The sequence below is a fragment of the Hemicordylus capensis genome, chromosome 5 (assembly GCF_027244095.1).
Source record: "Hemicordylus capensis ecotype Gifberg chromosome 5, rHemCap1.1.pri, whole genome shotgun sequence".
NCBI classification, from domain to species: domain Eukaryota; kingdom Metazoa; phylum Chordata; class Lepidosauria; order Squamata; family Cordylidae; genus Hemicordylus; species Hemicordylus capensis.
The window spans coordinates 38,667,570-38,685,556 of NC_069661.1; the positions used below are offsets into that span (position 1 = coordinate 38,667,570).

At 40.5% G+C, this 17,987-nt stretch overlaps 1 long non-coding RNA gene across 1 annotated transcript in view; it reads left to right on the forward strand.

Moving 5' to 3' along the window:
* LOC128327818 (uncharacterized) overlaps nt 1-17,138 on the forward strand; it is a 55,718-nt gene extending 38,580 nt beyond the window's left edge. Inside the window, exons 3-4 of the long non-coding RNA XR_008308799.1 lie at nt 3,937-3,993; nt 14,133-17,138. This is a non-coding gene — a long non-coding RNA (uncharacterized LOC128327818). The remainder of the gene's footprint in view (nt 1-3,936; nt 3,994-14,132) is intronic.
* Nucleotides 17,139-17,987: the final 849 nt, after the last annotated feature.

The following is a 17,987-nucleotide window of genomic DNA, read 5'->3' on the forward strand; positions in this document are numbered from 1 at the left end:
TCCAGCGGCATCTGGTGGGCCACTGTGCGAAACAGGATGTTGGACTAGATGGGCCTTGAGCCTGATCCAGCAGGGCTGTTCTTATGTTCTTATGAGTGGCGGGCGGAGTGGCAGCAGCAGCAGCTCCTTGGCAATGGCGGGGGATGGCAGCCCCTCTCTGCCCTGCCTCTCAGCCCCAGCCCTTCTGAGCCCTGGGGGGGAGAGCACTCATCCCTTGGTGCTGAGGAGCCACTGCTACCCCCATTGCTGCACTGCCACCACCAGTAAGGTGCCCTCTCTCTTGCCCGCCTGCTTGCTCCTTGATCCTCTTTTTACTTAGGGAATCCCCTTTGCTTGTAAAGGGCAATTCTTACCATATTCCCCTTTGCAAGCAAGGCACTTGAACTGTGTCAAATAGGGGCATACCAGTTCGACCCAGTTCAACAGCTCGAACTGAACCACTGGCCGGTTCCAATGAACTGGTGCATGGATGGTGGTTTGGTTTGAATTGGGCTCAAATCAATACTGAAACACTGCTGACAGTTCCATGCACACCCCTAGTTACAGCAGTGCAGGCACTGTGGCTGGCAGTGGATTCTGGGTCATTGATTCTTTTTTGCCATCTTTGGACTGTGTTTTGCAAAATGTATTGTATGGGAGGGACTGTGCTTGCTGCTTCTATTCTGCAGGGTTGTTTTTCAGGTCAGGGTTGCAAAATGTGTGCACAGTGTACTCTGCTTGTTTAGCTATGCTTGAATTATCCCATTGTTCCCCATGGGTAGATCCTAGGGGCACCAAGGTGGGTTAGGTAGCACAGCGTGGTGGGTGCTACCTACCACCCAATGCACAAAAGAAACTGGTAGGCAGGCAATTAAAAAAAAATTAAAACCTAAATTCACCCTAGGATCCTATGGGGGGTTCGGGGAAAGTTAAGAAAAATTAATTCCCTGCTTGAAAAACTCTTTTGTGGGTTGAGTAGTAGATAGCACCCATCATGCCCTACCACCCAACCCAATTTGATGTCCCTAGGATCTACCCATGGGAAACAATGGGGTGATTTGAGTTCCCAATTGTTCCCTATGGGCGAATTGCGAATTTTCAATGAATTTTCAATTTGATTCATTGAATCAGCTTGCAATGGCCAGCCGGTTCAATGAATTGATTTGAATTTTTAAGATTGTTTTGCTCAATCAAAAAATTGATTTGTGCACACCCCTACAAATTAGGGGTTTGCCTTTGTGCGTAGTTCGGAAACTTCAGTTAGTTCAAAATGTGGCAGCCAGATTGGTTTCTGGGGGAACCTGGAGAGACTATATTATGCCTGTTTTGAAACAGTTGCACTGGCAGCTGATATGTTTCCTCGCAAAATACAAAGTGCTGATTATTACCTTTAAAGCCCTGAACAGCTTAGGTCCGAGTGACCTTAGAGAGTGCCTTCTTCTGCATGATCCCCACCACACGTTAAGGTCATCTGAGGAGGTCTGTCTCCAGTTACCACTGGTAGTCTGGTGGTGACTCAGAGGTGGGCCTTCTCTGTAGCTCCTCTGGGGCTGTAGAATGCACTCATTGCAGAAATCTATAATTTGAAATCATTATCGGCCTTCAGGAGAGCCCTCAAAGCCTATCTGTTTGGCCCGGCCTTTCCGGATTTTAAAATTGTTGTAAATGTTTTTAACTTGTTGTAACTTGGTTTTCCAGGTTTTTAAAACTCTTTTGAATGTTCTAACTGATAATTGTTTTATGGTGTTTTATAGTCTCTGTTTTTAACTGTTAATTGATTTTAATTGTTTTGTTTTAATGTAAACTACCCTGAGCCATTTTTGGAAGGGCAGTATAGAAATCAAATCAAATCAAATCAATCAATAAAGCCATTTAAGCGTTTGACTTGAATTCAAACTTGAAGCATACCCCTTTCCAATTTTTTTTCAGTTCATGAGGAAATAGGCATCACTTATTTATACCACAGGAGAGTAATAAGAACTCCAAGTATTTATCCAAATCTTGTCCCCATCTCATTGTTTTATTCATGGAACATCATTGGGGCAAATGCTTGTATAAATACAGCCAGTAGCATTTGACTATTGAGTCGCTACATTTTTTCCAGATTGCATAAATTAAAGATCCTGCTAAGAAAACAACCTGCTTGCCCAGAGGCGTATAGAAATATTATAAATAAATAAATTAATTAAATAAATGTTTTTCATAAAAAGTCATCTTATGCTCATTTTGAAATAACATGTAAAAGAAAAGAAGAGCACAGGTGAAAGAGAAGCAGCTTGAAAGAAGAAGCTTGAAATAATGGATTGGGGATTAGCAGATTCCTTCAGATGATGAAAATAGATTTTTGAATCAATTTTGTATATTATACTTCTCATACAAAATTAGAGGTGATGTTAAAAAGTTTCAAAATGACATGTTTGAGGTAAAAATTGGTATGATGGATTGTGTGGTGATGGAAGTACTACAGAATGCTATGATGCTTTCTAGTATTCAAAGGGGGGACACAGAAATAATAGTGAGGCAAAAGTAAAATTCAGAAAGTGAGAAAGGGTGGGAAAGTGTCATGGACAACACAATTTTGCTAGAGAAAAAGGGAAAATTGTAAGAAGATAAAATTGTAAGAAGAGAAAAAGCAGCATTTCTTAATTTAACACCTGAAGAATATCTGCTGCTATTCATCATATATATATATATATATTCACACAAAATACTGTTTTTTGTATCTGGAATGTGCAATTAATTCAGTGCATCTGTAAACATTCATAAATCAGGGGATGGGCTGTAGCTCAGTGGAAGATTATCTGATTTGCAAGGAGAAGGTCTCAGGCTCAATCATAGGCAACTCCAGGTAGGGCTGGGAAAGACTCCTCCCTGAAACCTTGGAGAAGTCGCTTCCGGATGGTGTAGACAATACTGAGCTAGATGGACCAATAGTTTGACTCAGAGTAAGGCAGATTCCTATGTCCCTATGCTCCTATGACATTGTGGAGGAATTAAAAAGAACAAATTCACGTGGTCACACAAATGGCCTCCATGCATCTGTGAAGGCCAAGTCTGTTCAGCAACCCCACCACTGCTCATGGGTGGGCTACTGGAGGGAGTGCTGGACCAGTAAGCACCTTACAACTACTTTTAAAGGTGCTTTCTTGCCGCCGCCCTGGCCTCCCCACCAGCCTCCTCACTCAAGCATAGCCCCTTGAACTGGTTGATTTGACCAAACCAGTTCGCAGACTAGAGGTTCGGTTCGGATTTGGTCTGAATTTGAACCAAACAACTAAAATCGGTCTGTTAACACCCCTAGTTTCCACATCATGAAACCATAAACCTATTAAATAAAATTAGTTCCTGAAAAGAGCGTCTTAGATCTAAATGTGCAAAATAAATAAATATAATAAACATCTACTTTGGAACATATTTTCCCATGGAGGGGGAAAATATTATAAATGAGGGTTTGGTGCCTGAACCCAGAGAAAGGCTGGAGATCTGTTCCCCCCCCCCCCACCCTGCAACTGCCAAAGCTGTGGAGAATGAGAAGTTGCTCCCTGTTGCCTCCCACTCCTGGCCTTCCCAGGCCCTTCCTGGCTGTTTTTCACTTATCTGTGGAAGGAATGGAGACAATTGGATATTCCACTTCCTCCCTCTGGTCAGTGGTTAGGGTGTGAAGGAGGATGAGCTGGAAGTGGCATGCAGGCTGGGACCGGGCTGGGCTGTCTCCCTTGCTCTGTCACAGCTCAGCAGCAGCTGTGCCTGGAGGAGAAGGAGCAGTGGTGGTAGCGGGAGCCCCTTGGATGGGTGCGTCAGCCCATTCCTCTGCAAGCTCAGATCAGCAGAGCCTCCTCTTCCCTGTGAAGTTGGAACAAGGTGGCAATTTGCCAATGTCTTAAGTGTTGTTTGTCTTAACCCGGAGCGGCTTAAGTCAATCACTGCCTGTAATATGCAACGGTTTTGTTTTGTTAGGAAAGTCTCCTTAGTGGCCAGAAGGGAAAAGCTTCACCCAGGGAGACCTCAGACAAGGTAATAAAGTGATTGTTTTATTAATCAGGTTAAAACTGCTAAACATCCCTTCCCTGCACACACATACCACTTTCAACATGAGTTTCCTTTCTTCTCCTCAGTCTTTCAGCCTGCCTGTTTAAATATCATCTCTCTTAGCCTCAGCTGTTCTGGATTCTATCTTTTCTTTCAGAAAATTCAGTAACCTGGTGAGTGGGGGTGGAGGGCAGCTGAACTTGTTTAGGACTAATGGTAGAATGGCAGCAAAGAGGAAACGGAACTGCCATGACAATTATGCAATCTTATTCTTTGTCACTTTGAGAGTGTGGCTAAGAGGAGACCTAAAAATTGAAACAGTAAATGCAGAATGAAGTTGAACAGAAGCAGCAGCAACATCATGTTTGTGCATTGTGTGTGTATTAGCCAGCCTTGAGAGAGGAAATGTAGGCCATGTCATGGCAAGAAGATCTCATTTGCTGAAAAGATAGCTCAAGAGCCCACAAAATAATAATGAACGTGCATCGGGAATGCCCACCGTGGACTCTGAGTTGAACTTTCAAAGTAATAAGTCTCCATATGAGCACTGAGGCTTATGGTTACAAACCAGAAAAACACCTATCTAGCACACTTCTATATATGCTTCTGTTTGCAAGGTAATGCTGGGAGCCCAGAGTAAAACTGAAACTGTTTTTTTTTTTTAGTAGATTATAAGAGTATCACCCACACCTTGAGTTGTGCTGTGTTTAGTTCAGCTTCAGGCACATAAGCGTAACTGTATTCTAGTGTTCTGCAGATGCTCATGAAAGGTTGTCACTTGAGAGTCTGTGTATATAGTGTGTGGGATGAAGAGAGAGACATTCTACGGATGTTTTGTCTGCTGTCTCAGTGCTGCTTGCATTCTTTACTTTCTGTTTCCTTTACTATTATTTGTCGTGAACTTTCCTGTGCAGCCCCAAATATAAAGCTTTACTAGCATGTTTGGTTATGCTAACCTTCCACAAAAAGGTTAGTTCGTTCTCTCTCTCTCTCTCTCTCTCTCTCTCACACACACACACACACACACACACACACACACACACACACACACACACACTCTTGGGAGGGTGGGGTCTGGTCACTCCACCAAAGTAAGGCTTCTTTCAGATTAAAGTGCCTAAACCTTATTTTGGGCAAGTAGAGTTTGGGATATGACAAGCAGAGTTGCTGGAGGAAACACATAATTGTCATGACGTGTATCTTCCTGTTCATAATTGTGTTTTTAAAAATGACTTAAAACTTTAATTCAGCTTTGCTGCACTGAAGAATTTCATACAACTGTAAAGGTAAGGTAAAGTGTGCCATCAAGTCGATTTCAACTCCTGGCACCCACAGAGCCCTGTGGTTTTCTTTGGTAGAATACAGGAGGGGTTTACCATTGCCTCCTCCTGCGCAGTATGAGATGATGCCTTGCAGCATCTTCCTATATCACTGCTGCCCGATATAGTACCAGAAAGGATTCGAACTGGCAACCTTCTGTGTGTTAGTCAAGCATTTCCTCACTGTACCACTTAAGGTGGGTTATACAACTATAGGAAACATTTACTCACATGTGGAGCAATCCAGCCACAGTTAAACACCGCTAAAGTCCTGTTGACCTCAATGGATGAGATATAAGTATATGCTTAAGTTTCCCATTGAAATAAATAGAGCTTAAAGGTGCTTAACATCAGCTGGATTCTCTCATACTTTGACATCTCATGCTTTGATGAATTCACATGAAGTAAAGAAGACAGTTTTCATCATAGTTTTGGATTCTACATGTGTGGCCACATTTCACCAACCCAGACATCCACAATGGCTAGCACCACAGTTTAGTTGTAAGTCTATACACTCTTGGCAGGACAGCCAACAGCACAACAATACAAGAATGAAGGCTTGAAGATAGCTGGTGTGTTGAGACTCATTGATTCTGGTATTTGATAGGGCTACCATCACTACTAAAAAAAGTCTTCAATAAAGAGATAATCCAGAGAAGAGAGCTGGTCTCTTGTGGTAGCAAGCATGACTTGTCCCCTTAGCTAAGTAGGGTCTGCCTGGTTTGCATATGAAGGGGAGTCGAGAAGTGTTAGCACTGTAAAATATTCCCCTCAGGGGATGGAGCTGCTCTGGGAAGAGCAGAAGGTTCCAAGTTCCCTCCCTGGTATCTCCAAAATAGAGCTGAGAGAGATTCTTGTCTGCAACCTTGGATAAGCCACTACCAGTCTGTGAAGACAATAGTGAGCTAGATAGACCAATGGTCTGACTCAGTATATGGCAGCTTCCTATGTTCCTATCCACTAAACTTCAGATGACAAGATAATTTGAAGCAGGATCTCCTCAGATTTTTTTAAGGCATTCTGGGAGCATATGTCCACATTATTCAATTATTTTATTGTTCCATGAAATGGACTAAAGTTTTTTGATATTATATACATATATGTCCATTGGGGCAGGCGTGAATCTGTTTTAGAGTGCAAGAAATGTAAGACAGAATTATAACCTGTTTTATTCTTGAAGACAAATTGAAATTCACTTTGAGGCTATTTTCATGATGGGGGAAAACCTGGCTAAAGAAGCCCAGCCCGGTTTTCCCCCATCGTGAGAACCAGAGGGCCGCGGGAGAGCCTGTTGGTTCTCTGGTGGCTAGCCTGCCAAAGTAGCCCTCCCCTTAGCCCAGGTTAGCAAAGTGAGCACTCCGCTGACCTGGGTTTTCAGATCGTGTGCCACCATGGTGTGGCTCTGCACCATGGTGACACACGAGGAGACCCCCACTGGAAGGCTGCAAGCAGCCTCCCAGGTTCGGAGGTCTCTCCAGGATGTCCTGCGTGCTCGCGTGGGGCATCCTGGAACTTCCGGGAGCCGTGTGGCCCCCGATCCCCACCACCCTTGTCGACTCTGTGACGGATCCGGCAGTTGTGTAGGTGGCTGATCCGGCTGCCCAGCTACGAGCAACTGCTCATTTGCAAGGAGAGTGGGCTAAGCCCGCTCTCCCTGCAGAACCCCCTCAGGCACTTCACACCGATCGTGTGAAGCGCCTCTTTATCTTTTACATGTGTTTTCTTAAGATTATAAGAACTCCAGGAGAACCAGATTTAACATTTTGGTTCCTTACCAATGAAGTAGCAGAAGTCGTGTTTCATATCAACATCTGTAACCATGTGTGTGGTGGAGCTGGTTAACATGCAGTAATGCTTCCAGGGTTTTGCTGCAAACATTCAGGGATGCAAATCCTTCTTTTGCATTCAAAACTGTTCCTATTTATTTATTTATTACATTTTTATACCGCCAAAAATGGGCGTCTCACAACAGTTTACACAAAAGTAAAAATAATAGTTAAACCAAACAATTAAAACAGTCAAAGTAGTTCAAAATAGCAGTAGTAGTATTTAATGAAAACTCTGGTGATCACTTTGGACTAACTAGGTAAAAAAAGTAGATGGATCTTAAAATCCCCCTTTATTTGCAGGAGCCATTGTTGAAATTTAGCATTCCAAACACCAGCACTGAAGGCAAAATGAGTCCACAGAGACTGTGAGATACAGACATATAAAACACAAGGGGACAGGTCAGGGAAAGTCCTTTGTATATTTGCTCTTATGATGATATATTTTTGATGAACTCCAAAGTGTGTTGGGTCTTGCAAACAGAAATATGGTCAGATCTAAGCAGCACTCATTTTACACACAAAAAGATCGAACATTGCTGTCAAAGATCAAGTAATTTATAGCCTTCTTAGTAACTTATATGTTATTTTCAAAATGCTCACTGTGATATATAGAAGGGCATGTATGTGTAACCAGGTATTAACATCAAAATTGGGAGCAGCTGGACATCTTAGCAGAAATTATTTATGTGTATTAAAGGGGTGAAAAGCAAAATTTATGGAACTGAAACCGAGGATTTATAAAATCTAAGTAGGTGAAAATGTTCACAGTATTGTTTGATTTATCTGCTTAGTTGTTAGAAAGAAAATATTTTGGAGCATTTGCATGTATGTTTTCCCTTTGTCTGTCTCACTGTCCCATTTTTCTATATAAAATGTACTCGAAGCAGTATACATAAACAAGAGCTAAAATACTAAACATCATTATAAAGCATAACCAATAAAACAGCAGTAATAAAATTAAAACAGCATTAAAGATGCTTAAAGAGTAGTAAATAATACATGCCAAATGCTTGTCTGAATGAAAAAGCCTGTCTATAAAGCAGGGAGAGAGGGAGTATGTTATATTTCTCCAGGGAGAGTGGCACCACAACTGAGAAGGCCTTGTTTGTATGTTCCGCAGTTGAGATGGAAGGCAAGAAAGTTGGGGTTGCAGAACTCTGGAGAGCTCCAAGTGAGCAACTTGCTTCAACAAAGGCCAGAGCTGGAATGGAGCCTTAAATATTTTCAGGCTCAGACTAAATATCCCAGGCTCTGCCTCCCTGCCTATATAGAGATATAAATGGGTAGTCATTGGGACTAATTAGCACCGTCAAGTCCCTTCTGGCCTGTTGCTTCCACTGGTGTGAAGTCAAGCACAAATTACTTGGTGTGAAAGGGGACTGTTCAATGTGGGGCTCGGGCCCAGAGAGTGCTGATTGTAGGATTTCTGGTTCCAGTGTTCCTGGCCTCTAGGGTTTCCAAACGGACAGGTTTAGGTTTCAGCCTGGTATCAGGGCTTGGGTTGGACCTCAGGGTGAACTCTTTCAGCCAGACCATTTTCCTGCTCCTGCACTATTGTTCGTTCAGGTGGGTACGGCACTGCCTCCAGTGCCTGCCAGCTGTATTTGCAGTGCATATGGGCCATTGAGACAATACTGAGTCTTGCACTGGTTCATATAAAATGAGGCAGTCCTCCCCCCACAATTCCCGTTGTCCCAATGCCTCATTATCCATGGTTTCCTCGTTATCCATGGTTTCGTTACCCACGGAAATCTACAGAAACAAAACCCTTACAGATAAAGGGGTCCACCTATATATTGAGCTAGATGGACTGATGGTCTGATTCGGTATAAGCCAGCTTCCTATGTTCATATTTATTTATTTATTTATTTATTTATTTATTTAATTAATTTATACCCCACCCATATGTACGGACTTTAGGAATTAGCACTTTCAACTGAACTGAGAACAAATAAATAGCTATGTAGCTTATGCAATGTGCTCCAAGTACTATTTTTTTTTATTTTTTAGTTATTTATTAACATTTTTATACTGCCCAAAACTTACGTCTCTGGGCTGTTTACAGCCATGCACCAGGCAGCATTTTGCTGACCTTATATTATCACAGCAATATCGTACTGGGCTAGTAAATCCACCCAACTGACATCATATCACAAGCCATAGTGTTCTACTGGGGGCCCTACCCATTCTGAATCCAAATGCCTCAACATCATTAGGACTAGTACTAAAAATCCCATTTCCCAATTTACTCATTCATTGTTTCCTGGGTTCTGGAGTGCATGAAAAAATGTTCATTGAGACTTATCTGCTGTTCTCAGATATGCTGAATGCTGAACCCTGCTATGCCTGCGGATGTGATTGAGGAGTGTGTCAGTATAGTCAGCACACTTCCATTCCACCTCTATACCCAATTCCATAATGCCTGAAGAAGACTCTTGTACTCCTGGCTATTGTGTCATGCATAGCACAATCCTAAATATAGTCATAACTAGTCATAAGCCATATTAAGACATTTTACTGTGTTATTACAAATGTCTGTCTGTATTAGGGGTGTGCACGAAACACATTTTGCCTTCAGTTCCAAGCTTGGAATGGAATGCAACATGCACAAAACAAACTCAAAATGCTTGGAGTGGAATGCAAAATGCATCAAACATGCATGAAATGGCACGCTGAACAGGGTTGGAACATTCCACCTCAGAGCAGGATGTTCTGTTCCAAGCTCGGAACAGGCCCCACCTTTTAGGGGTGTTCTGTTCCGAGCTCGGAAGCCTCGAAATGGCCCATTTAAAAAGTGAACCTGGGTAGAAGCTCTCTCAAATGCAGTGTACAGATAAGAAGTGTACTACTGTAAACATGTTGAATATAGTGTGTGAATAACTGTATGTGCTGGCAGATCTGTATGTGCATATACTGCACACAGATTGTGCATTGGCTATAACATGTGAATTATATCCACATATTCCTAACTGCATAGGAAAAGCTTGCAGAAGGTAGAAAGACCCTGCATATTTGCCCATGGCCAAGGGAGTATATTGAGGTGAAGATGGGAATGCGGTATACATCTGTATTACAGCAGCTTGCTGACAAAATATGAATCATTTCCTCCATGTTTAGTCAGTTAAATACTGAATTGGGAATTTGGGATCATTCTGGACCAGCTCAGCTGATTATCTATTTTGAGTCCTGGAACAATTCTTTGATCCTACTTTGGTTTAGGGCAGTGAAAGATTTCTGTTTTTGTTGGCCTGTAGCTCTTCATGCTTGCAGTGTTCGAGTAGAGATGGTGCCCAATTTTGTTTGGGGGTGGATATTCAGAAATGAGCTCCCCCACTTCAGAAAAGCTGAGCCAATTATGAGCCAAGAGAACTCCCGTCTGAACCTCAGCTTTGTTCACAATTAGTCTAGCTTGATGCCTGCCTTCCCTGCCCCAGTTTCCCCCACTTTCCCAAACTTACTTTGCAAAAGAAAGCCAGGAGCAGGGAACACTGGGAAAAACAAAGGGCCCAGCATGCCCCAAAGCCCTGGGAACTTCTTGGAACACTGGGAAATGTCATTTTAATCTGCCTTGACTCAGCCCAATCAGATATCATTTTTCTTTTCAGATATTCGTGTTTTAGCTAAACAGGGCCTATCAACCCACTGAAGCAGGGGCATAGCAAGGTTGGAGTGGACCCTGGGACAAAAAGATGGGTCCCTGCCCCCAACTTTCTTTTTTGGAGAGGCAGGAGGGAGAGAATGAAAAGCAAACTGTCACCCAACTGATGGCTCCCTTCCCCAGAGGTCCAGGGACATATGTCCCTCACATGTTCAATTATAGCTACACTCCTTCATTGAAAACTAGGACATGGAGCAAACTCTTTAGCACCCCAGTAGTAACCTCTTGAAATAGAGCAGCTGTGAGGATGCTATTTGATCACTTACATGGTAGGCAGGGGGGAATGTATGTACATAGGCACATAAAAAGCTGCCTTATACCGAGTCAGACCATTAGTCCATAGCTCAGTATTGTCTACACCTTGGGTTCTCAGCCTTGGGTCCCCAAATATTGTTGGACTTCAACTCCCATAATCCCTACCCAAAGGCCATTGGGACTGGGGATTATGGGAATTGAAGTCCAAGAACATCTGGGGACCCAAGGTTGAGAATGGCTGGTCTACACTGACTGCCAGCAGCTCTCCAAGGTTTTAGGTAGGAGTTTCTCCCAGCTCTGTCTGGAGATGCCAGGGATTGAATCTGGGACCTTCTGCATGTAAAGCAGATGCTCTGCCACCAAGCTCTGGGTTGACTGTGCCTCACTGCTGTTTTTGGCATGATTGCTGGGAAGGAGGTATCTGTTCCAAACCTTGAAGTTCAATTTAGTTAATTTATCCAGATCAAATACAGCAATGCTCCCATTTTAAATTCCAGATGCTGTTGGTTGTCTTTCATGTCTTGGGGCAAAAGGGAAATGTGTGCATTCACAAAACTAATCATGGTCAAAATAAAGCAATTCAACTTCCAGACTGCTCTTTTAAGCTACTTAGATTGCTTGCACTTAGGAAATGTGATTTTGAGAACAAGATTGGAGGGCATCATATACTACTTTCAGACATCCTGATAACAACCTAATTAAATTAAAGTACACAGCTTTAAGACAATTGAATCCCTACTGATGTTTACTGGGCTCTGTCTGCTTATATCCTAGTACTTCTATGGTAGTGAAATAGACTGAAATTGTAAAATAAAAACCAAGGCTGACATCCTGATAAACGAGGCACTTGTATAATGAGCAATATTGTGCTAGCAAAATAAGATTGTATAGTTGCACGAAACTGTTTTTTAATTTAAATTTAATTTTTAATTTGCACAACTGTTGTTTAACTTTCATGTAAAAGAAATCAGACATGCATAGTTGTGCACTGTTGCACAAGCATGCTTGCAATTGTGCAGCACTAGTCTGGAACACAAGTACCACACTTTAGCACAACTAGCTAGCATGACCATTTTGCACTAGTGCAATGTCTTTCTGCAAGTACTTTTTGTCAAGATGTCGACAGATTCCTACCATACATTATGATGTCGTATTAAGATGGATGTGTTTGCTTCATCTTGGTTCATAGGAACATAGGAAGCTGCCATATACTGAGTCAGACTATAGATCCATCTAGCTCAGTATTGTCTACACAGACTGGCAGCAGCTTCTCCAAGGTTGCAGAAAGGAATCTCTCTCAGCCCTATCTTGGAGATGCCAGGGAGGGAACTTGGAACTTTTTGCTTTTCCCAGAGTGGCTCCATCCCTTAAGGGAAATATCTTACAGTGCTCACACATCTAGTCTCCCATTCATATGTAACCAGGGTGGATCTTGCTTAGCTATGGGGACAAGTCATGCTTGCTACCACAAGACCAGCTCTCCTCTCAGTCCTCAATCCTCTAATCAACATTTTTTTTAAAAGAAAGCAGTTTGAGCTGTTCTTAATTTATTCTCATATTTTTAACCCACCCAGCCTTTGGTTTGAGGTGTGTGATGTGTCCATATTATATTCTTCTGACATGATTGTCATTTACAGTTACCATTTACAGTTGACATTGGAGCACCTGAAGCTGAGAACTAACTAACTTAAGGCCAAACAGCAGAGTTGGCCTAAGACATTTTGTTGCCTTCAACATCTGTATAAGCCAATCTAAGAAGTAATGCCACAGAGGAAGGATATTTGGACACAGCAGCAACCAAATCACCCTTCAGTTCCACTGAATGGGGATTATATTGCTGAACTTGGCTAAATGACCCTTTGCTGCTTGTATTGTTTTATGGCGCTGTGAACATTACTTAGAATAATTGTTTAATCAAAAATCCCAAACACTGGCTGAAATCCAGACTAAGTTAAGCAATAGTACTGCGGACATCCCTCGCCAACCGCAAGGGTTCTGTTCCAGGAAAACCTAATGGCTGGCGAAATTGTGGTTGGAGAGCAATACAAATGCATTGGAAACAGGGGGTTAAGGGAATTGCGGTTGAGAAAAGATAAAAAAATACAGTTAAAAATAGGGGGGGAAATCACTCCTGAACCCCTAAAAATCACCCCTGAGCCCCCAAAATCACCCCCATGTCCCAGAAATCACCTCCTGACCCCCTGAAATTGCAAACAAACAAACAAACCCACATTGCCCCCAAATCTCACCAAACTGTGGATACTCAGGTCACAGTTGGCGAGACCTGCCACCATTTCCCAGTTGCGGATAATTCAAACCACAATTGGGAAACCTGCAGTTGGCAAGGGATGACTGTACTCAGCAATTAGTCTACAGGACGACTTAATTTTAGTGGGACTTCTGCTGGGTAATTTAGTCAGGATGTCAGCCACTGGCTGCTATTTTATCATTATATTGTAGTATTTTTATCTTGCTGTTAACCGATAAAGGATTCATTTTGCTGCCCTCCCCTGCTCTGTTTGTGTTTTTATTTAATTCTAGGTGGAGTTGTATGTGCTACTGAGAAAAATCTGTTTTGAACAACCACTTTTGAAAGTAATTTTCTGTCATCAGAGCAAAGGTTGGCTACAGCATATCTTACCTTTGTTGCGTGTGACTCTCTAAACTGGTTGTACATATGGGCTGTGTGAAAAGGATGATAATTTTTAAAGGTCTAAGATATCTAGCGCTTACCACTTCTGCTTGTAGAAAAGCACATCTTGTAAATGGCTTGTGCTGTTGCATTGTCTGTGTATTAGAATTATCTTTGACTGGATGCATAGAATCCATGACTAGTTTCATGCACCAAGGGAGGTCTTGTGTTTCTTGAACAGTGCCCGGGCCGATGACAAATGAAATGTGATATGTCATGGAATCTAGTATTAAAAAGTAAAAGGGGGGGGGTCCACTCAGCATGTCCCAAAGTTATTTGGGCATGCCTAATGCAACTCTTTTCCTCCTAGCCTATATATTGTGGTCTTTGATCTTGAGTTCTTGTTTTTATTTTCTCTCCTTCTTCTGTAGGACTGAACCAAACGTCCTCCAGTAAACATTTTCTGCATGAAAAAGGGGCTTCTAAAGGATCTGAAATGCTTCCCCAAGTGTGCGTTTTTGCTGGTACTGGCAGCCCCTGATCAGTTGCTGCTTCAGTGCCATGTTTTTGACTTAAAATCCTCTTCTCTTATCATGACATCATACTTACATAGCCTATCAGATTTGGCTATGCAGTGATATTATTTAGGCGAAATGATGCTGATTGAGAGTAGCAGGATTTTTGTTTGGTTCTGTTCATTTTCGTTATTGATCATCTCATTTGTTTAGTTATTCATACTTAAAATAGCATTTACTGAAACAGCATTTATTTTGTTATATTTCTTTTCCTTGAAGCATGGCAGTAGCAGCAGGCTTCTCTCTACCATTTTAAGATGTTTGTTACATTTTAGACAGGCGGCACACCTGCGTCCGAACTTCTTTCCTGGTGGCCATAATGTTCAACCCGCTCTATGTCCCCAACACAGTGTCATTCATGAACAATGCAAGGGTGAATGGGGAATGGTGGATGCTGAGAAAGGAGCTCTGCTTCCAGTGGCAACTGTTTCAAGGGTAACAGAAGTTAAAAGCAAAGCTAAGAAAAAGTCTCCCACTGCTGCCACATTACCCTCCCTTAATTAAAATGAATGGAGGTCCAGATTAAATTAATGCACATGCCATCCAGTATGCAATTATGTATAGGCACTCGTTTTAGAATGAAGAAAAAAATGAATCAGATGGACCTGATTTAGTTTGCTTTTTCATTTGCTCTGAAATAAATACATACTCCTAATTCACAGGGAGTGCAGTGCTTGGTAAGAAAGCAGAGGAACATACTCTTTGCGGTGTTTCCTTTGAATCAGAGTTACTGAAAAAGATCTCCCTGCAGCTGTGGAGAAGGAGCTTTTTGCAGGAGGATAAAAAATTAGCAAAAGGCACTCTCTGTCCTGGCTAAGCCATACCCTTCATAACTGTTCTTGTTCTGTTCAGTTATTGGAAGTTTTGGGAACTGGAGGTTTTTTATGGTTTGCATTCTTCACAAGTAAAATGCAGTGTGTTTCTTAGAATTTAGGCATTGTTCTTTAGTCTATTGAACAATCAAGTGTCAAGCCCAGTATAATTGAGGGACACCTACACTGGATTGAAATAAATGGAATTAAATTGTGTAGTTAAATGTTTATGTCTTTTTGATTACAATGAGTTTTAGGTACATCATACTTTTGCTAGATTGCAATCTTTATTTTCATGAAGAAAATCATTTTGCATGTGTAACTTGGGGAACTGTTCCACTTTCTAGAATTCATTTTTAAAAATATAAAACATATTAACTCCAATCTGCACATTTGGTTATTTCAAAGTAAGCTCATTGGAACAAATGGGGAAGCATCTTTAATTATCTCTATTTGGCAGGCCAAGTGAAGGTATTTATCCATTGTATATATATTGGTTTTTTTTCAGAATAGAAGAAAAAGCAATGAAAATAAGTATGTATTTTTGTGTATGTAAGCCATTTTAGCACAAATGTACTTGGCAGAACATGGTCACCGTTAACCTTCATTTCATACTAAAATGTATGTTTATAAATAAAGAGAGAGATACTGTGATAAATTAGGTCATGTGCAAAAACACGATGGAATCGTTCTTTTATTGTTTGGAAAAACAGAGTCTGCTAAATTTGGTTTTCTGATATTAGTTTTAAAATATTGGGGTAAACAAAGACAATTCCCTGAAGACTATTTTAGTGTCTTTAATAGTGCAGATGAGAGGATAGAGGCATGTTTTTTGTGGGTTTTTTGAATGCACAAGATCAAATCTGCTCAGCTATGAAACACCCTGGGTGGTTTTGGACAAGTCACACTCTGTTAGCCTAACCTACTGCACAAGGTTTTAGGAGAAATGGGATCAGCACTTCATACATTGCCCTATAGAACTGCTATAGAAGTACCATTAACATGCTGAATAACAAACTCTGCTGAAAGGTGTTTTCTAGTTCTAAAAGTTCTTATTGACTTAAATTCTTCAGGAGAGCCCCATAATTATCTGTGTTAAATATTGCTTATTAGCATTGGGATTGCTGTTGTATAAGCTTTTTACACAATCTTTTTGAGGAATCTAGAGTTTTGCATATGTATTCAGTTTCATGGAGATTTTAGTTTATTATACGTGTTTTCACCCAAACTGCAGATTTTCAAACTCTGAAATGGTAATAGTTTCAGAAGATAGTTGCACACTATAGAATAGAGCAGGAATACATTAAGAATGTGAAGAAAATATAATTCCAGTACTGTATATGAGCTGATATTTTGGAATTAACTGAATCTTGAAAAACTGCAAACTACCTTTACTAGACAAATACATTCAGTCTATGTGTTGGGCAATAGTTTGAAATTCCTCCATTACTAGGGCTGTCTTAACAATGATTTCCGTTTAACAAAATATTTAAATGTTCATTTTAATTAAGTGTTGCAATATTGTTTCTTTACCTTTTAAAGTAAGTTATGTAGACAGTAATCAGCAGTAAAATTAATGGGCTTTAACTTCCATGTCATGGTTTTTTAGGATTAGAGAGTAAGGCTGTTTTTCTTCTACTTGAAGTTGTTCTTTTCATTGAATACACATACAAATATCTGGATAGTATGGCAACTAATTTAATTTTTAGAAGGTATTAAAATTATTCCACTCTCCCCTGAATTTTAAAAACTAGAAAAGATTATTAAAAGTCAGGTAAATGTATTTTCTGAGAAAAGATAAGTCCTTAAATGCGTGTTGACAAAATGGATTTATGTTATGATTTGCTTTGAACTATTGGTTTCATCAGCATTGGTCAGCTGAATAAACACCCTGGGCATTTTATGCTTCTTTGGACCCAGCCAATGTAAATGGATACACTGAATTTTAGTACTGTTTTTCATTTGTTTTGTAGATGCTAAATGATTGTTTTGGTTCTTTCAGTCTATATTCTTGCTTGTCGGAAATAAAGGATACCTTTGAATCCCCAGCAATTTCCTCTTTTGAAGTCAGTGTTGTTTTTGACTGAAAAGAATATCTTTTGTCTCTTTTCTCATGCACATTCAGATTTTGCTCCAATCTTTCATTTGTTCATAATTATTTTAAAATACTGATATTTTCAAAGTAAATGCATGATGGAGAGCCTGCTGTACTGTACACTGTAACATTTGTCATTTATTTCATTAATCATTTGAATGTTTATCTCTGTTTTAGAAATATTGCACCAAAACAAATCATTCCATAAAAAGTATATAGTATAAATATGGGACCCATGTAAATAACACGTTGAATGCATACTACTCTGTTTCCTTTATACTGCACAATTGTTTCCCATCCATTATACATGAAATATTATACAATATTTAAATGTATGCATTTTGGAGTTGATATCTTTTTACTTTGCCATCCAGTTTGTGAACTTCTCCATGCATTGTCTTGGGGGCATGAAAAATAGGTTTGAGTGTTGGGCAAAGATAATCTACAATAATCCCAAAACTGAAATCAGAGTACTAAATGGTCACAGCAATAAATTACTCTCTTTCACAAACTTGTTACCTTGATTCTTCCAAAATTTTCCAAATCCCTTACTTAGGGTCATAGGAAATATGACCCTCAGCAAAAATATTTAAATTAAGAGGTGGAGGAAATACTATGGTACAAATGTGGGTAATGTTAAAGATAATTGATGGCAAAAATGAATGTATGCAAGATGATTTCACTTCTTGCAGATCAAGAATAATCTTAGGTTCTGTAGGCAGTGAGAGCTATACGTAAGATCAATTCCCACACAACACGTCTGATTTTATTTTAAATATATTTAAATGTTTATGCATAAAATAT